The sequence below is a fragment of the Ornithorhynchus anatinus genome, chromosome 4, assembly GCF_004115215.2.
Source record: "Ornithorhynchus anatinus isolate Pmale09 chromosome 4, mOrnAna1.pri.v4, whole genome shotgun sequence".
NCBI classification, from domain to species: Eukaryota; Metazoa; Chordata; class Mammalia; order Monotremata; family Ornithorhynchidae; genus Ornithorhynchus; species Ornithorhynchus anatinus.
In genome coordinates, this window is record NC_041731.1 from 59,460,727 (window position 1) to 59,485,939 (window position 25,213).

Sequence of the window (25,213 nt, forward strand, 5' to 3'; positions counted from 1 at the left end):
GCATGTTGTAGTGTTAACTGTGAGTCTGGTCAACACAGTGACAAGAGCTTCCCGTTAAATTAAAATAGCTGTACGTCCTTGTGGATCTGTGGTGGAGTGGGTTTAGTGCTGTATACAGACTCACTGAGAGGAGTGAATGGTTTATTGTGGAGGTTATTCTGTGCTGAGGTAACCTAATAATGATGATGATGGAATTTAAGTGCTTTCTATGAGCCAAGGACAGTTCTTAGGATGGGGGTAGATACAAGGTAATCAGGTCATTCCACATGGGGCTCACAGTCTTAATCCCCATTTTACAGATGAGGTCCCTGAGACACACAGAAGTTAAGTGGCATGCCCACAGTCACACAGCAGACCAGGGATTAGAACCCACATCCTGGTACTAAGTTGATAGTTAACCCACTAAAATCACACAATATGCATTTTTATAAAAGGCTTCTGGTTTTTACGGACCTTAATTCTCATTCTAAAAAAATTTTTACCACCCATAAAGTGCAAGTTGTCAATTTTCAATCTTTCAAATGTATGCAAGATCAGTGTCCTCACTGTTCCCCAATATACACTATGACTGAGGAAGCTTTAGTTAAGTTCCTGGAAAGGCATTCCGTGGAATCAAAGACAGAGAAGATTATGCAAAATCCTCTCCCCTCTAATCTCCAGTGGATGTCCCCAGTGGAAATTTAGTCAATTTTAGGGGAAGAGTGTGTGCGATTTACTAATTTGGCCTTAGTCTTTTACAGCTTGCTATTCAAGGATGCTTTTGTCTAGGCAATCTTCCCTTAACTGCAAAGTGAAGAAAATCTGTTGTCTCTAAGGCCTCCAAAGGAGAATGTTCCCTCTCTCCTGGCAATTCCGTGAATTGCATTTATTGACATCCCTCCCTCCACCAGGACTTTTACCCCTGCTTCAAGAGATCTACTCAGGGTGTAGTGGAAAGGATTCAGACTCGATACAAACTTCTCTACCAGCAGATAAATGATCTAGACTATAGTTGTTGCAGGGAGATGAAGAAAGGAGGATGCAAAATTTGAATCTGATTCTAATCCCTCTTCCTGAGCGCAGCTGGCCCCTGAAATGCAATAGTTTCTTGTTCCCAGCAGATGGAAGCACACTGTCGGTTCCCTCAACCCCCACTTTCCTCCCTCCAGGGCTTTGTGGAGGTTGAGGAAGGAGGTTGTAGGGTAGGAGATAGAGAGGAAGGAGGGTTATGTTCTCACAGCTAGTGAAGAAGTAGCTTCCACCTGTTGGAGACAGAAAACAACTGAAGTTCTGTGTGCAGCTGCCCACTGTTATGTGAATAACAGTGGTGGAAGGGGGTGTTTTGGCCTGTGAGAGAGAATTCAGTAATACTTTATAATCCGGTTCTACCAGACACCTCATAAGCCTGCCTTGGAAGGCCTCAGACTCTGGCAGCAAAGGGAACTCAGAACCAGTTCCTAATTTTAGGCCACTTGGGTTTATCGCACGGAAGAGAAGCGGCCCTCCTGCCACCCCCACCAACTGCCGGGACCCCCATCAGTCCCTGCTTCAGCCCGGGAAGGACCTGAGCAATGGCAGTGTGAAGATTTCTCCATGTGTAGAACATTGAGGAGACCATGGTCACAGTTGCAGCTCTGACTTGTGGGACTGGGCTGGGAATGGCCTGAAACTCTAGTCCTCTAGCCCCAGTCAGTAGCCTGATTACCCTTGTCATCTTTATCATCATCCTCGTATCTCTCTTTTACCTGCCGTTTTCATCTTTCCTTTTGTGTCCGTTGCTAGGTCTCTACCCACACCTTACTTTAAGATTTTGATCCCCTTTGTGTCTAGAGACGGCACTCTTTTTAGTACAGGATTTTGCACACGGGCACTTGATAACTCGTAGATAGGGAGTGTCTGTTTATTGTTACGTACTCTTCCAAGTGCTTAGTACAGTGCTCTGCCCACAGTAAGTGCTCAATAAATATGATTGAATGAATATTATTATTTCTACTTGACCCCAGGATTGGAATTTATTTTGATGAAAGGCACTTTTGATGGGGCTGCATGAACTTTTTCAAGCTCTCTGTTACTAAATAAACATTTAGTAAACTCTTAGGGAGCCCCCCAAAAGAGTAAAATACAGCCTCCCTCATCCAGCGGGATGGCTTATTGAAGGCACATCTCCTCCAACAGGTCTTCCCACACTAAGCCTCATGTTTCCTCATCTCCCACTCCCTTCTGTGCCACCCTGATTTGCTTCCTTTGCTCTTCCCCCCAGCCCCAGCCCCACAGCACTTAGGTTTTATTTATTTGTATTGATGTTTGTCTTCCCCCGCCCCCCGCCAAAACTGTAAGCTTATGGGCAGGGAATGTGACTGTTTACTTTTGTATTGTACTCTTCCAAGTGCTTAGTACAGTGCTTTGCACACAGTAAGCGCTCAGTAAATATGATTGAATGATAAACTATAATAACTATAGTATTTAAATGCTTATTATGAGCACTGTATTCATTCATTCATTCATTCATTCAATCGTATTTATTAAGTGCTTACTGTGTGCAGAGCACTGTATTAAGCACTTGGAAAGTACAATTTGACAACAGAGACAAATCTTACCCAACAAAGGACTCACAGTCTAGAAGGGGGAGAAAAGGAATTGAATGCCCATTTTGCAGATGAAGACCTGAGACAGAGAAATTTTGATTCACCCAAGGTCACACCGTAGGTATGTGGTGGAACTGGAATTAGAACCCAGGTCCTCAGGCCCCGGGCTCTTTCCACTAGGCCATGCTACCGTCTTTCATCCATCCAACATCTTTGTGAAGTTGTGGGGTAACAGGCACCTTGCCGCTGGGCAAGTGTGGAAATTGAGGCATAGATTGAGTAGTGTCTAGTAATAATGATAATCGTGTCTAAGTCTTTACGTTTGGTCAGACACATTTCTGTCCAACATTGCTCACTGTCTAAGGGGGATGGAAAACAGATATTGAATACCCATTTTACAGATGAGGAAACCGAGGCCCCGATAAGGTAAGTAATACTTCAAAGGTCATACAGAGTAAACAATTGGCAGAGCCACATTAGAACACAAGTCCCCTGATTTTCAGACCTGGGCTTTTTCTATTAGGCCACTTTGCTTCTCGAGTTGAAGTTGCAAACTGTAGTTCAAGCTCGTTGCCTTATGATCGTCAGAACCTAGCAGAATGCAGAATATCTCAGGGTTGCACCTGCAGGGTTTCCAGTACTCTACCAGTCTCGACTACTGGAGGGAGAGTCAAGCAGATGCCTGATCATTCCATTCCTAGTTTGGCCAGTGGCTAGCGAGTGGAAGGCAATCTGCTACAAGTCAGATGTGCTGGGCAGCAGCGGCATGGGAGAGAGTAGAGGGTGGAGACACAAGTTTACTGTGCAGAAGGAGGCGGTGGTAAACTACTTCCTTATTTTTACCTAGAAAACTCTATGGATACACTACCAAAATGATTGTAGATGGAGGTGGGGCATTCTGGGATAAATATATCCATGGTGTTGCTATGGGTCGGAGATGACTCGACAGCATGAGACAAGACAAAAAGAGTGCAGAAGGAGGCTTTTACTTAGGTCGGCATAAGAAAATTAGGGGGGAAAAAACCAAGGACGATGAGTAGTCATCCATATACAGTACTCTTTCTTTCTCATTTCTGTAATCGAGTGACAGATAGCAGTGAGTACTCTTGCAATTAACCAAGAGTCCCAGTACATTGCCTTGCTCCCAATCCTAATCCTCTTTTTATTCTTTTCATTATTAATAAGTATTTGTTTAGGATCCACTGAGAGGGTTACTGTGCATCACACAACCTCTTGGCTCTCAACCACTACACTCCAATTGGACCAATAGTGGCTTCCACATGAAAATAGGGGACGAAGTCTGGCCACTGGCAGTTTGGCCTAGTGGATAGAGAATGGGCCTGGGAGTCAGAGGTTCCTGGGTTCTGCCACTTGTCTATGTGCCCTTGGGCAAATCACTTAACTTCTCTGTACCTCAGTTAACTCATCTGTAAAATGGGCATTAAGAAAGGGAGCCCCATGTGGAAAAGGGATGGGTTCCAACCTGACAACCTTGTATCTACCCCAGGGTTTTGTACAGTGCCTGGCACATAGTAAGTGCTTAACAAATAATATATATATATATATATTTAAAGGTTCAGTGGTCTCAGAACTGTGAATTTCGGAGATAGTTTCTTGGAAGAGAAGTCGGGAAGTTATATGTTTTTCTTGCACTAAAAATGTAGGGCGGAGGGAAAAAGGTCTTGCTTGTCACCAAAGGGCACCAGGAGCCTTGGAGATTTCCGGGAAAAGAGTGTCCTTTGCCCTCCTGTCAAAGGAGACCCAGCTTCCCAACTTTGACAAAGGGCTGCTATGGTGGAGTGAGGAGAAATGAAGAAGTGATTTGCTAGGTTTCTGACCTAAGGTGAGTTGTAAAGGAAGACTTCACTCACATGATTTGCAACTTGAAAAACACAGAATCAATCAATTGATTATAGTTATTGAGCACTTACTGTGTTAAGAGCACTGTATGAAGCACTTGGGAGAGTACAATAGCACAGAGGCGGTGGATGTGCTTCCCTGTCCACAGAACCCCGGCGCACACAAAAATGACCTCTCTTTTGCTGTGACTGTATTTGTCCAAATGCTAGTTGCCCTCAAGGCTTGCCATTTTAGTCCATGGCCTGAAGGACAGAGAGAGAGAGAGGAAAAGTTGCAGCACTAAAAAGCTCAGTCCCGTGCAGGTTCTCCATTGCAGAACATATAGTCCAACCCCTGGGTTGTGTTCTCAAAGTAATGAAACTGTTTCAAATTCGTTTTTGCTATTTCATTAGCTTCTTGTTTCCAAACACTGTCTTTTCAGTGAGAAATATGAATTGCAGCAATTGAAAGACTAGTTAAACTACTTAGGTTTATACCTTGTGAAATATGGGCTGTTCTTTCCCCCCCGCAAAAAAGCATTTGTTCTCTCCTAATGTCTGGGGGGAATTAGCAGCAGAGGCCGTTTAATTATCCACAGCTGGGAAAGTGATGTATACCAGTTATAGTAATTATGGGAAGTAGATACATTCACCTCTTAAACCATTTGTTTTAATTTACTAAAGTATTTGATCTGAAGTCTGGCACAGGCTTCAAATGAAACTATTCAAAGAAGTCTTGACCTAGTTTATATATTTATTTTTTAGATTTTTGTTGTTGTTCAGGAATTGTGCAAGCTTGCTTTATCTTTGCTGATCTGTTACAGTAATTTTGCAGGTGAATTTTTCCAGGGCTTCACCTTTATAAAACAAAAGAAAACAGCCCAGAACGTTGGGAGAGAGGCAACCATGTACAAGACTTACGTAAAATACAGTACAAGGTTTAGCAAGGATTACCTGCAGTCAAGAAACATCAACCTTTCATTTAGCTCTGGGCACTTTTAAATCAGGAGCTTTCTTTTTTCTGTGGTATTTGTTACGTGCTTACTATGTGCCCGACACTGTACTAAGGGCTGGGGTAGATACAAGGTCATCGGGTTGGACACAGTACCTGTCCCACATGGGGCTCACAGTTTTAGCCCCCATTTTGCAGATGAGGTTACAGAGACACAGAGAAGTGTTTCTTTTGACGCTTGTTTCATAAAGACATTCATGAATGGATGCAGAACTTGAGGTGCGCATTTACTACTTGTAGGAAATTGAAAGGATCTTTCTGTTGAGATCACTTGGAGTGCGTGAGTTTTGAGAACTACATCAATAACTCACATGACTCCCCCCAGTTCATTCTCTTTCCTTTTCCCACTTTCCTATTTGTCTCAAATACTAATAATTATGATATTAAGCATTAACTATGTGCCAGGCACTGTACTAAGCACTGGGGCAGATACTAGCAAATTGGGTTGGACAAAGTCCCAGTCCCACATGGGGCTCACATTGTCAATCCCCATTTTACAGATGAGAGAACTTAGGCCCGGAGAAGTGTAATGACTTGCCCAAGGTCACACAGCAGACAAGCAGAGGAGCTAGGATCAGAACTCATGACCTTCTGACTCCCAGGCCCGTGCTCTATCTACTATGCTATGCTGCTTCTCAAATACATAGAATATCATGGTACTTTCAAGTAGAATGCCTTTTTTTGTGGTTCTCTATTCCTTTTTTCTGAAAATTATTTTCACAAATTATTTAAGGGTTTCTAAATCTTTTTAGTTTCTAAACAAATAATTGTCTACCTCTATAAAACAATTTGGATGGCTGTGTTTTGAGATTTCTTGGAAACCATTTGTCTTCAAGGACAATACCTAATGGGAACTGAACTTTAATAAGGTTATATTTTACATTTGGAAATTTAAGAGCAAAATTAGAAACTTCTTAAAGTGTTTAACCTTTTGCTAACTGTTTGAACGCATCAGTTTTTAAGAAATTACATGCCTGAATTTTTGAACTAAGGTAATACCCTGGAGTCCAAAATGTTTGAAAGTGATGGAAAATTGACTTACCGTTTTGACATATACGTCTAAGTATTCCAAATGAAGTTTACAGCTTCACCGCAGACTAATTTTATTTTGCTATATGTTGCCTGGCATTCCTTATGAGAGGAAATAAGAAGCCACTCATGTAATTTGTAGCAGTAATCCTCTAACCTATGGGAACGGCTATTCTATATTTAGTAATCTTCATCTGAAGACTTTAGAAAAAATGAGGTTTTCACATAATATGTAATCATTCTTTCTGTAGAAAGACCTGAGCCTGAGAGAGTTTTATGAGAAGCCATATATTAAATCCATGAAAACAGAGTCCAGTGCATAGCAGTTTCTTGCCTCATGCCGAGATATTGCTGTATGTCTTTACCACAATGAGTTGAGAATAAAATCTATAATGAATAGGAGAAATGTGGGAGAGGACTATAACTATTCAGTTTTACATTCAATTATCTGTTCTGTTTATTCACAAATAGGTTTGTCTGCTTTCCCCTTTGGAGTATAAACATCTTGTGGGCAGAGAATGTCTCTTCTGTTGAACTTTCACAAGCACTTAGTACAGTACATGTCAGTCAATCAATTGAATATGAGTGCTGAGTGTGTATTGAGCACCATACTAATACAGTGGTTGCTCTCTAAATAGTATTTGTTCTACTAAAGAGCAGTGCTTTTTTGCTGTGGTTATGACGAGTCGGATAAATATTATTGTATGATGTGTGCTACCGTGGATGGGGATGTGTGCACTCATTTTTGGCAAAAGCAACCTTGAAAGTAGAAACATCCCCTCCCTACCCCTGAAACTCTTGATTCATTGAGTTGCCTTTAGACAGAGGACTGTTTGAGGGGACAGCCAGCCAGTTGTATGATCTTCAAATTGCAGTCAAAGAAAAAGATCTTATGAGCATAGGAATTCTGTTGCATGCAACTGGAAGAATGTAGCTAATCGCTAATATGACAAAAAGGAAATATAGTGTGTCAAACTTGAATTGTTTTTCTTAATTTGTGTATCTATGAATGGAGTCCTTGGTAGCATTTTAGCTTTATGCCTGGGAACTTAATCATATTTGTTGAGCACTCACTGTATGCAGAGCACTGTATTAAGCACTTGGGAGAGTACAATACAATGGAGTTGGTAGACCTGTTCTCTGCCCACACAGGCATACAGTCTAGAGGCAAGAAGTTCTTACAATAAGTGAGTGTAATGACAGTGGATCATTCCAATATGTCCACTTCACTTTTGATAGGGAATAAGTCTCTTGTTTATCAGGGGCTGGGGTCAGGGAAAGGGGTTCTTTTTTTCTGGGGGAAAGGGGAGAAGGAAGTTGCACTGAATTAAGGAAACATGTTTAGGGAACTAAGAGTGCTACACTAATTTTGCCTGGACCAGAGCTCCACTGTCTAGGAACTTGTTCCTCAACTTGGCACACATAGAAGTATGTATATCTATGTATGTGGCACTTACATACAAGCTTATGAAAGAGCAAGGGTTTAGATGTTGAAAAGAATATCTAAAATTATTCTGAGAGTAATGGGTGATGCTCATTTTCCATTAATGTTTTTTAATGTTGTAGCATAAGCAGCTTCCCGAAATACGAGGTGGAGGCGTTAACCTCTTGTTTTCTTGTAGTAAAATCTTTCCTACAAAAATTGGGTGGGGAGGGATGTAAAGAGAGGATGAGTTGAAGTGATGGCTTTATATATTTGGAATTGCTAAGTAGAAAGACTTTTCTTTTTTTCATATCTTGAGTACTGCTTCAGCCTCCTCGCTGACCTCCTAGCTTCCTGTCTCTCCCCCTTCCAGTTCATACTTCTCTGCTGCCTGGATTGGTTTCCGTAAAAAAAAAAAAAAGTTCAGTCCACATCTCCCAACTCCTCAAGAACTTCCAGTGATTGCCCATCCACCTTGGCTTCAAACAGAAACTCCTTACCATGAGCTTTAAAGCACTCAATCAGCTCTTCCCATCCTACCTTATCTCTCTGATTTCCTACTTCAAGCCAGTCCACACACTTCACTCATCTAATGCCAACTTAATCGTACCTCAATCTCATCTATCTCGTCACCAATTCATTGCCCACATCTTTCCACTGGCTTGCTTGTATCTCCCTGCCCCTTCATATCTGATAAGCCACCACTCTACCCATTTCAAAGCCTTATTAAAATCACATCTCCAAGAGACCTTCCTTGATGAAGCTCTCATTTGCCGAGACTGAAGTTAAGAGAAGTGAAATGACTTGCCCAAGGCCACACAGCAGACAAGCGGTGGAGCTGGGATTACAATCCAGGTCCTTCTGACTTCCAGGCCCGTGTTCCATCTACTATGCAGTGATGACTTCAGGGCTCAGAAAGCGTAACTGTTCAAATTCCTTGCTGATTCCATAGCAGAGCTGCTGTGCCTGGCCATTCTTGGCACGCACCCCCTAATAGAGTGGAAACATGGTAATAATAATTATGGTATTTGTTAAGCACTTACCATGCATCAGGTCCTGTTCTAAACACTGGGGTAGATATAAGATAATTGGGTTGGACACAGTTCCTGTCCCACATAGGGCTCACAGTCTTAATCCCCATTTTACAGATGAGGGAACAGAGGCACAGAGAAGTGAAGTGACTTGCCCAAGGTCACACAGCAGACAAGTGGCAGAACAGGTACTTCCCAAGCATTCAGTACAGTAAATTATACCAATGGGTGCTCAATAAATACCATTATTAGTACCCAAATGAGAATAGTTAGATCGTATTTTATATATGTGGTTTTCTTTGAACAGTTCTGAGGGTATCTCTACCTCTGGCCCAATGCTCATTGTAAAGGCAAAATATTTTTCGAAGTACATGTAATTGAGCCACTTGGATGACCTGATGGATGACTTTGGGGGTTAAACTTCATCATGGCATTAAGATTATGCCTATTATTTGTATTATTACAGTTATTTCTTTGAAAAGCCTTGTCCTTTTTCTCATAATCTGGATTTTTTTTCATGTGCTCTTGTTTAACACTTTGAATTGACCCCAGTTCATCTTGGCATGGAGAAATTTGAAAACTTAGTGGTGTTTTCTTCAAAATCTGCTTGCACTATTAATTTCTTCTAAACTGAATGAATGAAATGTCCTAAGTGGCCCATTTTGTGTAGCTGTTAAGCATGCCTCGCTTGTTTGGGTCTGTGGAAAACAAGGACTGTTGTGTGTCCGGTTATCCTTACTACTACACGTACAAGAGCTTTCCATTCTGAGAGATTTACATTTGTAAGCGGATAAAAATTTGTGAAAGGTGATTAGTTTAATTGAACAGAAACTATAATTATTCAGTAGGGGATGGCTGTGTGCCTGGCTATTAAAGCTCACAAAGGTATGGTGGGAAGGCAAGAAGGGGAGGAGAGTTGTGGAAAATAGTAACAAAAAAAAGCATTTGTTTTAAAATTGTGTATTCTGTTCATAAAATGGACTGGTGTTTTAGGAAAGAGGCTAGATGGGCTTAACAATATTTGGTCATTCTCGATGGGGTGTTGACTAAGCTCATTTTGGGCAGGGACTGCGTCTGTTTGTTGTTGTACTTTCTCAAGCGCTCAGTCTGCACTAAGCTCTGCACACAGTAAGCTCTCAGTAAATACGATTGAATGAATGACTGACTTTCTCCATGAAAAAAAAATTAGACTTCAACATTTAAAATTTTCAGATCCAAGTTTTTAATTTTTTTAAATCAAATCATTATAAGTCATTTCAGAGAAATGTGCCTTTTTAAGTCTGACTTAAAGGGGTTAATGTGGGTAAGTGAAGCCTTTTTCTTTCACATCAAAGAGCAGAGAATGTTGTATAGACAGTGATTTAACAACCAGCCAGCAGACATTTTTAGTATTTGTGTTGGGGGAAACTATGTATGGAATGTAAATGTTCATGAAAGTGTATTCAGGTGCCCTAACCCTCTAAAACATTTTGAATGAGATGGCTGCAAGTACAAATTAAAGCCATATGAGGTAAAGATTTAAAATTAGTGCCCTTATTTTTTTCATATGAAACTTAACTTTCCAGGAAGCCCATCACTGTCAGATGAGAACCCAGCAAAAGAAATAGCTGAACTTTTGTTTATAGTAGAAGTCCTTGATCCCCCTGTATTCAAAACTGACCCCAGTGTTTATCTGCAGAAGCACTATATGCAATTTGCTAGGAAGGACAGAACAATGAAATAAAACTGGTCAAATCATACTACATAAACAACTTCAGTTGGAGGATAAAAATATTTTGGTCAAAATATGAAGTCTGGTTTTAAAGAGATATGGCTTGAAGAGAAACTGACTTGACTTAGTTCTGACTGCTGCCTTAGGCAAATCACTTAACCTTGTCTCAGTTAACCCATTTGAAACCTGGAGCTAATAACACAGCACTGGAATGTTATGGGAATTAATTGGCCAGTGCTTACGAAAAGCTCAGAAGGGGCTGTTGGAGGTGGTTAGTAAGGCAGTGCAAAGCACTGCAAGCTTGGAAAAAAGCTTGCCTCTGAGCTCACTGAGGTACTTGATTTATTTGAGCATGAGAAATTTCTTATTGTTAATGTTCTGTCTTCCAGGTTTGTTTACTTGATGACAAGGGTCAATGAAACCAAACCACCTCTTATAGTGACATCTGGGGCAGTTTTCTTTGTCTTTGGTGTGGAACTCCATTGAGTAATTAGACTAACTCTGGTTCTCCCTTTGATCTTGAGGAAGAAGTCTCTTAGATTCCCTGGGTCTCAGTTTGTCCATCTGTGAAGTGGTTATTATAATAATACTATTTGGTAGGTAACTGCTTACTGTGTGCTAAGTGCTGGAGTAGATACTAGATAATCAGGTCCCACATGGGGCTCCCAGTCTAAATAGGAGGGAGAACAGGTATTACATCCCCATTTTGCAGATGAGGGAACTGAGGTACAGAGAAGTTAAGTGACTTGGCCAAAGAGACACAGCAAGTAAGTAGCAGAGCCCATGTTATTTGGATCTCTGAGGGTTGGAGGAATTCTAGTGCAGCAAGTGGAGATGGCGAAGCAATTTTTCTCTCTCCCTCTTGTGCCTATTTTGAATGGTGCCAGTCAGAGATCAGGTGATTACAGACTATTTTCAATAAGATGGAGAAATAGAGGAGGTCAGGTCTAGATTGTGGCAGTTTCAGAGATAGAATGCCCTCTTGCTAACAGGGAACAGATTTCTGGAAAGATAGAATGGAGACTCTGTGTCAGAGGAAAGTGAATGGAATGTGGAGGGTGGTGGTGGGGGGTAATGTTTGAATATTTACATCTCTGTTACATTTCATAGGCACTTAGCATTATTTTTTTTTAAAGATTTAATCCCAAAGGCAGTCTAGGTGACAGGAATTTAGTTTGTGCTCTATGCCATCCTGGACAAGGCATCCAATCTGAAAAAGGGGGTGATAATTCAGGCACCCGTCTTTCCTAGGGACAGGTATGGGAATACCTGAAGTAAAATAAACACGCATGCTATCCTCTCCTCAGAGGAAAAACATCACATTAATCCAAAAAACTTGTAGTCTCAAAGGAAATAATTCGCCTCATCACTGGAATGCACAGAGGTTCTTCACACCGTTCAGCAGATTGACTGAAAGTGAAGAAACTGAATCTTCAAACTGCAAAATGGTTTTTCTGTGAAGCATGCAGGAAGTTAGACTGAATATAAAAGTTATCACATTCATTCTTAGGGGCAAAAAACAAGTAATTTTTATTAGGTAAAAGTGGATTTGCAACTGGATCTGTGTCGGAGGTGAGGGGAGCATCCTCATATTCTAGACTTTGATTCAGAATACATTTATACTTTTCACTGATTAAATTGCTGACACTATCTCTTGTAGGTATCTTTTCCTTTGAGGTTCCAATCCATTACTTGGTTTAGCCCTGCATAGTTTATTGGATCTGATAGAATCTCAGATTCAGAAACATTAAGGCTGTCTACAGGCCTAGAATAGCCTTGAAAAGCAAATGAGGCAGGGTCCTTTGAAGCAAGAAGTCGCAGTGTGTTTGGGAGAAGAAGGGAAGGTAGTTGGGGTGTAAGATGCAGCACGACCTAGTGGATAAAGCATGGGCCTGGGGACCAAAGGACCTGGGTTCTAATCTTGGCTCTGGCACTAGCATGCTGTGTGACAATGGGCAAGTCATTTGTTGGGCCTCAGTTACCTCATCTGCAAAATGAGGATTCAATACCTGTTCTCCCTCCTACTTAAACTTTGAGTTCCAGGTGGCACAGGGATTGTGTCTAGCTTGATTAATCTGTATATACCCCAGCACTTAGAACAGTGCTTGACATGTAATAAGTGCCTAACAAACAAAAAAAAATTATATATATTACATATATATGTATAAGCACACACACACACACACACACACACACACTTACATTTTGCAGCTGTTATGCGGGATGCACCAGGAGGGAGAAAAAGGTAGGATACCATCTCCAAGGAAAAGTTCCTTGATTCCTGGGAGAAATCTGAAGGGAAAATGATACTCAGAATTGTCAGAAAGTCCCTTGGACAGTGTTTCGTTATTGGTCAATTTTTTCTTTTGCAGCATTTAACTAAAACATGCACCTTTGAGAAATTAGTTTGCATGGTACATGTCTCATCTTAGGTTGGGTAGCTAGTTTTGGTATGTAATTTTGGAATGTTCACCCACTTGCCCTAACCTGTACCAAATGGGGGTTTTTATTCAGATAACAGCTGTTAAATCAGAAATTAATCCAGTGTGGAATGACTAGTGCTTACATTTTTGTATATTCCTGGTAACATTATTGAAACATATGACAATCTCCCGTTTTGGCACAAACAACAGCCACATATCTGCTGTGTGTCTTTGGGCAAGTCATTACACTTCTCTATGCCTCAGTTACCTCATCTGTAAAATGGAAATGAAGTCTGGGAGCCCCATGTGGGACAGGAGCTGTGTCTGATTCTATCATCTTGTATCTACCCCAGCATTTAGCACAGTGCCTGGAACATAGTAAGCCCTTAAATACCACAATTATTGTTATCATTATTATTAATATTGGATTTATAAGGTTAGTTTTGCAGTTAAAGGGGACATCCATCTTAGTGGGCCACTTTGTGGGCCATCCACCTTGTGCAGAGCACTGTATTAAGTACTTGGAAAGTACAATTCAGCAATAGAGACAATCCCTGCCCACAGCGGGCTTAAAGTCTAGAAGCGGGGGAGACAGACATCAAAACAAGTAAACAGGCATCAATAGCAACAATATAAATAAATAGAATTATAGACATACACATCAAAACAAGTAAACAGACATTACTATAGATAGAATTAGATATGTACATATATACATGTGCTGTGGGGCAGAGGGATACAGCAAAGGGAGTGGGTTGGGCAATTGAGGGGGTGAGTCTGAGAAAAAGGGTGGTGTCATACAGCTGGGTGTGTGTGTGTGTGTTTGAGTATACAAGGTAAGGCTCTGAAACAGGACTGATCAATTCAGGCAACAATGTATGGTATTTGTTAAGCACTGACTGTGTGCCAAGCACTGTTCTAAGAACTAGGGTAGGTACAAGGTAATCAGGATGGACACACCCAGGAAATCAGGTCCTAGGAGCCTAGCTCCATCCTATACCAAACTGCTTTCTCTTGAACCATGAGTGGATCACAACCCTTCTCCCCAAGGAGATTTCTGTAATCCAGGAATCATTGCAAACTGGACTAAATCAAACCAACTCAGTATCCAGTTCAGGCCTTCACCTTCCAGGGACCCATAGCCCTCTAGGTTCTAGGGTTACTGGAAAGTCTGGTACTGTCTGCATTTCTAGCGAAGGTCCGACTGCATGTCTTGGCCCAGAGACCTTGATTTGGAGTAGACTCAAAACTTGTGGGGCCTCTCTTTTGGCAGCCTAAAAGCACCAAAATGTCCTGTTTCCATAGACAGTGAAAGTGGTTTTGGTAGGGACTTTTTTCAGTTGTTTTTTCTCCAGGCATCAAAGTTCTGTAGCCTTTCCTCTTCTGACAGGTAGTGGTATGGAAGTAAAAGGCAGAAGAGCCCCGTTTATTTGGTGACATGTATTTTAAAAGGAAAATTCTTCAAAGGGTTGCTTCTCTTGCTGTCCCCTGTGGCTCATTGGAATCCTTTGGAAACAGCTGGAGTCACACTTCCTCTGAACTGCCCCTTTGAAGCTATTTCTGGGCAGGGGCCTCTATTGAAAAGGTTAGGTCAGTGCTTCCTTAACTTTCCTCTTTGGAGATGAGGTCTTCTTCAGGCATGTGACTAAATATCAGGGATCCTCTTTCAGTTCTTTTACTCTACTGTTTTCTGCATTCCTCCCATCCAGTATAGCTTTGAGCTCTGGAGCTCCCAGATACCTCTTTTCACTGTAGGTCACAATTGCACTTTGAGACCTGGTAAAAATTTCTATCCCCTTTCTCTGGGGAAATGCTACCTTAAAGAAAATGTCAATGGGCTTGTGCCGTTCATTTTTTTAATAGACAATTGTCGACTTAGTGGAGTTGTCGGTGTACAGTTACTTTTGATCATGAGTTATAAAATGGATACAGAATGCTTAGCTCCTTTCCCCAAGAGGCTTTTCCCAGTATTTCTCATGAGGAGGAGAGGTATTTCTGAGCTCCATCTAATTTGAGCGATAAGGGAGCCATTTCTTTTTAAGCAGATTTTTTTTACTGGTATTTCCTTTCTCCAGCTCTTCGTTTGAAATGCATTTTATTAAGGCTTATTTTGGTAAAAGATATAGATGAGACTCTTTGGAAATTCATCTCTGTTCCCACCCTGTTCAGACCTAGAATGGTACAGTCCACCAGGGATGATTTATGCTCGGATTGTAGTAGGATGGCTGTTTTGGAAGATCCCTGGACTTACTAGTCCTGTTGAAGAGCCATAACTTTGGTCTCCCGATAGTTTCAGCAAAAGAAAATGCAATGCTGTGGGCATATATACACAATCTCACTTATCCTCACACAAGCTTATCTTCACCGTTCACTCACCCTTTTGCTCCCCAACTAAACTATGTGACACCATGAAAATTCAAGACCAGAACTAGATTGGAAGCTCCTTGCTGGCAGAGATCATGTCTGCTGACTCTGTTGGGTTCCACAAATGATTGGCACATTTTGAGCTAACAACAACTGTGGTATGAAGGTCTTACTTTTTGCCAGGCACTGTTTGAAACACTGGCGTGGATACAAGCAAATTGGGTTGGTCACTGTCCCTGTCCCACATGGGGCTCACAGTCTCAATCCCCATTTGACAGATGAGGGAACTGAGGTACAGCCAAGGGAAGTGGCTTGTCCAAGGCCACACAACAGACAAGTGATGGAGCCAGGATTAGAACCCACGACCTTCTGACTCCCAGGCCCGTGATCTATCCATTATGCCATGCTGCCAGTAGTCAAAGTCATTCAAGATCATCTGATAAGTGAACAATTTATTTTGACTCCTGATGGGTTGTCTTCATAGTTGAAAGTTTTGCAATGAGGGGTTGGTCTCAGGGAAGGGAGAGGCGGGACTTTGGATCTGTGACCTTTGGGCATTTGATATTGACCCCACCATCAACCCCACAGCACTTATGTCCACATCTTTAAATTACATATGTATATTTATATCTGTCTCCCCTTCTAGATTCTAAGCTCACTGTGGGCAGGGAACGTGTCTACCAGTTCTGTTGTATTGTGCTCTCCCATAACACTTAATATAGTATTCTGCACAAAGTAAGCACTCAAATACCACTGATGATGACTTTCCGTGATCTGATCCTTCCTGTCAAGCAGTGTCCTTTCTAATGATGATGATAATAATGGTATTTAAGCACTTACTATGTGCCAGACCCTGTACTAAGTGCTGAGGTGGATGCGAGCAAATTGGGTTGGACACAGTCCCTGTCCCAAATGGGGTGCTCAGTCTCAAACTCCATTTTACAGATGAGGTAACTGAGGCACAGAGAAGTGAAGTGACTTTCCCAAGACCTCAAAGCAGACACTTGGTGGAGCCAGGATTAGAACCCATGACTTTATGATTCCCAGGTCCGTGCTCTATCCACTAGGCCATGCTACTTCCCCTGGGAGGTGTGGCCTCCGAACAGACAGGACTGGGAGAGCCAGGCAAGATGGAGGCTGGGACGTCTGTCAGTCCCACTCCCACCCGTCCTGGGTGGCGCAGCTGAGGAACTGACAGGGCCCACAAGGAGCCACATGGCAGTTGAGCTTTGATTTTTCTTCCTGTTTTCTCCTCTTTATCCCAGTCGGGGAGGAGCATAAATGTCAAATATGGGAGCCTGTGAGCATGCCTTTTTAGCTAGAGGAAAAAGTTCCCTGCTGTGGCAGTGGTTATGAAACTCACTTCATCACCTGCAAAGATTTGAAAGTGAGGTGGGTGGAGAAAGGGCGGGGAAGTGTATTTAAAGACATTTAAATCATGCTCTTCTCCCATTGTCAATTATATAGGCATTAATAGGAAGACTGTCTTTCATATTGCTCTGAAGCATGAATCAGTCAATCATGGGTTTGTGCTGAGTACTTTCCTGGGTGTTGAAGGGGATGGTTGCCAGTTGCCTCATTCCACTTATTCAGCAGATGGTCTAGTGGATAGAGCATGGACATGGGAGTCAGGAGAACCTGAGTTCTGATCCCAGCTTTTCCCCTTGTCTGCTGTGTGACCTTAGGCGAGTGGCTTCACTTCTCTGTGTCTTAACTCATCTGTAAAATGGGGATTAAGACTCTGAGTCCCACGTGGGACTGGAACTGTGTCCAACCCAATTTGCTTGTATCCGCTGCAGCACTTAATACAGTGCCTGGCACATAGTAAGTGCTTTACAAAAACCATTATTATGATTATTATCAGAAAACTTAGGGATAATCGATTTTATTTATTGAGTGATGACTTTGTGCGGAGCACAGTACTGAACACTTGGGAGAGTGCAAGAGCAGTAGAATTACCTGACTGTAGCTTTAGACAGTAAGTTCACTGTGGGCAGGGAATGTATCTGTATTTTGTTGTACTGTTCTTTTCCTAAGCACTTAGTACTTGGTTTACCTACAATAAGTGCTCAATTAATAAGATTGAATTTACAGAGTTGGTAGACATGTTCACGGTCCATGAGGAGCTTATAGCTAGAGGGTTAATCCTCAGTTCTTGACTTACAAACCTCAGATCAGTCAGTCAATCATTCATTGAGCGCTTACTGTGTGCAGAGCACTGTACTGAACACTTGGGAGAGTGCAATACAACAGATTTGCTAGATATGTTTTCCGCCCACAATGAGCTTATAGCTAGAGGGTTAATCCTCTAGTCTTGATATCAGACCTATCAGTCAGTCCTAGTTTTTGAGCACTTACTATGTGCAGAACACTGTACTGAGCACTTGGGAGAGTACAATATAACAGACATATTCTCCGCCCATAATGAGCTTACAGTTTTGCTCAAGTCCTGTCTGCTTGCCTCACTGCCATAATATCATTTTTAAGACTAAATACATTTGGGGGAGAAGTGGTTTGTCTTCCCAACCCCAGATCACTTTTCTGGAATTTGTCAGAGAGCGCCTGCTATTATTATAACATCTTCAGCCCATCCTACTGAAAGCTGTACTAAGATTAGACTTGATGAAATCCTAATGATATTTTTCACTTTGAATATCTCCCCATCCTCTCAGGAAATAAAAATCATAAGACCATAAGTCATGTCAGCCCACTCAGACCACGATCCCATGTGGGACGGGAAGTATGTCCGATTTGATTATCCTCTGTGAATGCCGACAAATAATGCTCTGAAAAGGCCCAGGATGCTGTAGAGTACAGTGCTCTGCACACAGTAAGTGCTCAATAAATACGATTGAATGAATAAAGTGAGGTTGGATCCTGCAGGTTTAGGTGACTTGATAATTGACATCAAGTATAGGGGTAAATACAGGTAACTGGATCAGAAACAGCTTCAGTCTCAAAGTTAAAAAGAGGGATAGAGAGAAGGTATTTTCTCCTCATTTTTGTTTTTTTTCCTTGACAAATAAGGGAACTGAGTTGCCTTTGGGACTTTCACCCTGGAGCTCCTTCCCTCTTAATATCTAAAAGACCACAACTCTCTTCCTATTTTCAAAGCTCTACTAAAGCCACATCTCCTCCAAGAAGCCTTCCCTAACCTATCCCTCCTTTCCCCCACTCCCTTTCTCTTCTGTGTTGCCTATGCAATTGGATCTGTCCCCTTTAAGCACTTGATGTGCCCCCCTGCCCCAATCCCAAGACCCAAAGCACTTATGTACATATCTGTAACTGAATTTTAATGTTTGTTTCCCCCCTCTAGGCTGTAAGCTCCTTGTGGGCAGGGAATGTGTTTACCAATCCTATGGTATTGCCATCTCCCAAGTGCTCAATATAGTGTTCTGCACAGAATAAGAGCTCAATAAATACCGCAGATCGACTAGGATTCAGGTCTCCTGATTTACTGATTTACTATTTCTATTTACTAGAAAGAACATCTTTCTAAAGATGCTCTTACTGTAATTAAAAAGATAGATTCCAAGGACTTGAATTACACTGGATTACTTAAAATAGTTCTCTAGCTTTTTCCCAATAAGTCAATTACTTTGACGACTATCTCACTGTTCTCAACCAAAGCCCTGGTTTAAATAATAATCAATGAGAAAATAGATATTTGGGTCACACCAAGCACTTGTCCGGGTTAGAGATTATGGAGATCTCCAGAAAACAGTTAAAGCCAACTATAGTTAAAAGGTTCCCGAGAGAAAATTCAGGCCAATAGCATCAAAGATCCTGTCAAGATTAAGGTTGGTAGTTGAAGTTAAGCAACATAATAACTTCAGCTACAGAAATTTTTCTTTTAGGATTTCAGCGAGAGGGCCTTCCAGATGATTTTTGAGATGTCTTATGATAGGAAAGAACAGCAAAAGGCAAGAGAGGGGTGGCTGAATCCGCTTTTTTAAAAGGATAACCAGACACGGAAGACGCTTCCATCATCCACCTCTGTTAGCGGGACCAAACTAATACAACAATCCAGTTTTCCAGTGTACTGGGCTGGAAGGAATTACGGGAGAAAAATGCTGTTACTCTTGTGGAGCTTCCATCCTTAGCAGCCCATAGATCTTTAACTGAGATTGCTGCTTTCATGTGCCAGAGGCGAGCCTTCAGCTGCAGTTGTTCAGGAAATGCCTTGTGCTCAAAGGGAAGACTAGATCTGTTCTTTAATTAAAAAAAAATGAAATAATCAAAAGGACTAGCAAGTAATAGGCTAATATTTCAGGATTTAGGGGGCCTTAAGATACTTTTCATAAGGCATGACTAAGGAAAGATGATTGATTTTTAGTTAAGTATTCACTCCTAACTCTATGAAGAATATTGCTTCTAGTTTTAAATCCCAGCTTTCCGATTAATCTTAAATGTATATCCACATCAATTCTAAAGTATTCAGTCACCTGTCTTCAGAAGCCATAGAAATAAATTCAGATATGCCAAAATCCTGGTCTCTGCGGGTGTGTGTAAACATAAGGTAAACTTGTGTGTTTAATATTAATTCCAGTAATTCTAAGCCGGTCTGGAGTATATTATTCAAGTGGGAAATTCTGTTAGGAGAAGATAAATTGGACCAGAAAGAAGATGAAAGGACGGGGCTGAGGTCTTTTCAGACACACGACCTGAAAGAGATTCTTCTTTGTGCAGCCACCTCAGTCTTTATTCAATCCAGACTCTGCTGGCAAAGCTCATGCTGAGAGAGGCTCCTTCTTCCAGTCACCCCCAGCACCATATGCACTCATGCGCTGGTGGGGAGGGTTCGCTGGGCCAATTTCCGGGGGAAAAGTGATCGCTTCTGTTCATTCATTTGGGTGACTGGGGGGACTTGCTGAATTTAAGGAGTTGGGAGTGAGCCAGGTATCACTTCGACTTCCTTTCCTCACCCCTTTGACTGTCCCATGTTCTCCATCTCTCCGTTGGAACGGGTCTTGAGCTCTAGGCCCAAAGCCACGCCATTTGCTCAGCTGTAGGTGAGAAATTTACCTAGCACTTTGCCAAACGTGGTGACTGGTAGAAGGAAAACAACTGGTAGAAGGAAAACACCCGCCTCGTGTTTCTATGAAATGCTAAAATTGTCAAGCATGGTTTGATACTGCTTCCCTGTAGCCGGTTGGATCTGGCGGTACTCTCATTTCTTGGAACTTTTTTGAATAAATTTCTATCGTGCTTCAGATTGTGCACTCCCCCCTAATTCCCACCGTGTGATCCTGTCCTAGATAATTGGTTAAATTTTATTTTGCTCGAAATGGAGCCGTCCTGCTAATTAAGAAAAGCGCTAAAGTGCTGAGGTCAGAAATTTGGTCCGACATCCAAATGAATTTACCGATATTTTTTCAGCTAGAGTACGTGCCTGTCCATGACAGGAACTAATTCAGTAGCTTCGAGATTGCCCTAGGGAAAAGAACATGTACAAAAAGTAATACTAACCATGTCTGGTATGCGTTGCGGAGCATCTAGGTCAGTCATGTGGAGGCAGAACTTCCAGTGGTTTTTGGAATGTTTTTTCTGAATGTATTTTGTGGGTAGCTTCTACCCTCGCCTTTTGAACTAGCCTAACTGTTCTTTCAGTCACTGTTGAGGATAGATGCTATTATATTATTTCCATTTTATCTCTCCCTTCAGGCTTCATTTGAGGTTCCTACAGTCTCTGATAGGAAAGGAGCCATATTAGCATGGGGTTGGGGAGAAGGGGGAAGACCGAGCTGAGTGAGAAGCAGCATGGACTGGTGGAAAGAGCCCAGGCCTGGGAGTCAGAAGACCTGTTTCCTAATCTCGGCTCTGCCATTCTCAGTGCCTCAGTTTCCTCGTCTGTAAAATGGAGATTCAGTGCCTGTTCTCTCTCCTACGTAGACTGTGAGCTCCATGTGGGACCTGATTATCTTGTAGCTACCCCAGTGCTTAGTACATTGCTTGACACATAGAAAACACTTAAATACCACAACTGTGATTAGTATTGTTATTAACAAGTTTCAGTTCAGTGAAGATCATTTCCTTTCATACCTAGTTTACCTGCCTTCTCGGCTGCTCCCACTTAACTATAGATTTTTCTCTTGACTGCATTGCATTAATCTTGACAAGATTTAGGATATTTGGGAAGCAGCATGGTCTAGTGGAACTAGCACAGGCCTGGGAATCAGAGGACCTGGGTTCTAATTCCAACTCCGCTACACGTCTGCTGTGCCATTCTGGGCAAGTCACTTAACTTCTCTGTGCCAGTTATCTCATCTGTAAATGGGGATTAAGACTTTGCGTCCCATGTGGGACAGGGACTGTGTCCAACCTGATTACTTTGTATCTGCCCCTGTGCTTAGAACAGTGATTGGCACATAGTAGCTGCTTAACACATACCATTATTATTATTATTGTTATCATCATCATCCCCTGTTCCACCTTGCCATTTCATTTCTTTGGATCTCTCAAAGAAATGAGAAAACAGGCAAATGTTAAGGATTTTCTTTCATACCTTTGTGGCAGTTCCTATGTATTTTTTCTTCCTATATATTTTTTTTTACCTTAAATCCACATTTACAGCTGGATTCTGGTGAGCAGAGGAAAATCTTAGGTCATAAAATTAGTTTTGTGGGCCGGACAGGCACCAGGAAATGCACTGAAGCACGCCAACTAAGGAGTTGCTAAAACATTTAGATTTTTCTGAGAGGTGAAAAATATCCTAAATTAGTGTTCCTTTGAAAAGTAAAAGCATAGGACCTGGTTTTAAAGCATTACTGGCTCTCATTTCCAAAATGTGCAAGTCTTGGGGAAAATGATGATCAGAACAATTTAAATTTTCATTTTTGTGTTAAATCAGTAAGAAGCTTAAGGTCCATGTAACAGCTAAAAAGCAGCCTTAAGGCAGAAATGAGCTCTTTGTGTAAGAGAATGACCAATTTCATTTTTGTAAAATAGATGCTGGTGTGAAGTCTGGAAAATGGATAAATCCTCCCGAGAAAGTTAACAATCCCTGCACATGATGGCTTTGTTTCAAATATGTAATTGATGTATAAAAATTTCCTTATAAGAGCCATGATGTCAAGGGACTGTTAATGATCCAATGAACACCTGAATCTGCAGACCTAGCTGTGTTCAACTCTGCTGTATTGTACTTCTTCAAGTGCTTAGTAGAGTGCTCTGCACAAGGAAAGCACTCAATAAATACGACTGATTTTTCAGGGGGTGAGTTCTTTACATGGGCTGGATAAGAATGGAGCCTATCTACATGTAGGCTCCAAGAAGGTTTTTTTTATTATTATTAGTATTTAAGCACTTACTCTGTGCCAGGTACCGAACTAAGCACTGGGGTAGATTTCAAATTGGACACGTTCCTATTCCACGTGGGGCTCAGAGCTAATCAAGTTGTAAACAGTCCATGTTCCACATTGGGCTCATGCTTAATCCCCATTTTACAGAAGAGGTAACTGAGGCACAGAGAATCAATCCATCATATTTGTTCATTCATTCATTCAATAGTATATATTGAGCGCTTACTATGTGCTCGGAATGTACAAATCTGTTGAGTGCTTACTGTGTGCGGAATACAGTACTAAGTGCTTGGGAGAGTATAGTATAACAGAGTTGGTAGACATATTCCTTGCCCACAACGAGTTTATGGTCTAGAAGAGATAATCAGGTTGGACACTGTCCATGTCCTATGTGGGGCTCACTGTCTTAATCCCCATTTTACAGATGCGGTAACTAAGGCAAGGAGAAGTGAAGTGACTTGCCCAAAGCCACACCACAGACGAGTGACGGGGCCGGAATTAGAACTCAGATCCCCTGATTCCCAGGCCCGGGCCCTATCCATTAGACTTTAAGTTACATGACTTGCCCAAGGTCAAGCAGCAGACATGTTGCGGAGCTGGGATTAGAAGCCAGGGCTGCTAACTCCCAGGCCTATGTGCTTTCCACTAGGCCATGCTGCTTCTCAGAGTTATTGGTCCCAAGATGGGAGTGAAGTCATTTTGACCACCGATGCCCTGAATAAAGTTCCAGCCGTGATCTCACTAAAGGCCTATTCCCCTGCAATAGCAGGGGTTCTAGGTAACCAGCGGTCAGGGTGTCTGTCAATAGCCTCTTGCTCCCCACAAGAGGAGCACAGGTCAGGAAAAAAGCCCCAGACAATATTTAAAATGTTGGAATGTGGTGACAGTTTGGATCAGGATGGCCTGGGCTGGTGTAATGAGAGGCGATATCTACTCTCTCTAATCAGCAATGAACCGTGGCTTTTAGCTGTTATTGTTAAAGTCATTGTCAGTATTTTTGAGCTTCTCCTGGGTGCAGAGCACTGTAATAGGTGCTTGGCAGTAAACAAATGTCAAATACACTAGCCAGGCTCTCCTGGAACCTTCAAATTAATGGATGAGACAGACACAGATCGAATATATATGAGAGAGCAAGAGAAAAACTTGGCAACAACAAAGGAAGGGATTTGCTTATCTTAGAGCCCGTTTATTTTCCTTCCCTGCATCGTCTCACCCTCTCTGCACCCTCTTTCCCTCTCCGCGCCCTCTCTCCGTCCTTGGGCTTTTACACCCCTCAGTAATAGGGGAACATGTCTAAATTAAAGCCCATGTATTCTGTCCATAATAATAATAATGTTGGTATTTGTTAAGTGCTTACTATGTGCCGAGCACTGTTCTAAGCGCTGGGGTAGACACAGGGGAATCGGGTTGTCCCACGTGGGGCTCACAGTCTTAATCCCCATTTTACAGATGAGGTAACTGAGGCACAGAGAAGTTAAGTGACTTACCCAAAGTCACACAGCTGACAAGTGGCCGAGCCGGGATTCGAACCCATGAACTCTGACTCCAAAGCCCGTGCTCTTTCCACTGAGCCACGCTGCGATAATATACCTGACCACACTGATGGCAACCTACTAATATGGCTGTCATGCCTCCAATTAAGCAAGAGACTTGGTCATTTTAATATCTTGTATTTTTTAAAAAAAATCATTGACAGAAACTTGTTTAAAATTCGTAGAGCTAGATGTGTGATTAAAAAATCAGTTCTAAATCCCAAACTAAAAAAGGCTTTTTCAAGTGCAGCTTGGTGTGAGTCACACTAAATAAACATGGGTCTGGAAAATATAATCCTGACTTGGAGCAGTGCTAAACCTGTAGGCCCATCTCCCTTCCCCCTCCCTTCACCATGGTTATTTATAGAAGTCATTAGCAGTCGTTAGAAAGCACTGTGTCTGGGGACACCATCGCTAGAAAAGAATTAAAGTTGCCAAGACAGTGGCCTAAAAAGCCAGTAGGTATTCACGGAGGAGTAATAAGTTTCCTTAATGGTGGACTGTTTTTTAGTTTTTCTTATTCCTGTTGAAGGGGTGAGGAGGGGTCTGGTTTTCCTACGAATGCTGAGAGCTGTTGGTTACTGTTTTTTCTCATCCTACAGTGCTGTTTGAAGAGCTGGTGTTCACCAGGCTTGTTAATCCTGCCTTGTCTTACCTTCTCTAAGGGTTCACATCAGATCATTGCTATGGAAGGTCCGATGCCAGGATTCTACCAGGGACATGAACATAGGGGGTATATGAAAGGAAACTGGCAGAGTCTGTCAGTCGGTGCATCTTTGGGTCTAACTACAAAGTAGCCACTGAAAGGCGACTTTGAACTGTGCTTTGGAATTACTCATGGCAGAGTGTTACACTGCAGACTATGGTGATAAGACCCTGGCAAGAGTTCAGGGGAAAAACTTGACAGAAAATAACACCTAAGTGGTTTAGACAAAATTCTCCTCAGTGTGACTTGTGAAGTATGCATATTTAACCACACTGTGCG

The 25,213-nt window shown here is 41.9% G+C and overlaps 1 protein-coding gene and 1 non-coding gene across 2 annotated transcripts in view; both read left to right on the forward strand.

The window, feature by feature from the left end:
* Positions 1-25,213, forward strand: part of SDC2 (syndecan 2) — a 106,430-nt gene that overhangs the window by 11,479 nt on the left and 69,738 nt on the right. The gene's annotated exons all lie outside the window — the stretch shown is intronic.
* Positions 3,170-3,307, forward strand: LOC114811940. Its single transcript, XR_003759635.1, has one exon. It is a non-coding gene; the product is annotated as a small nucleolar RNA SNORA7 (small nucleolar RNA).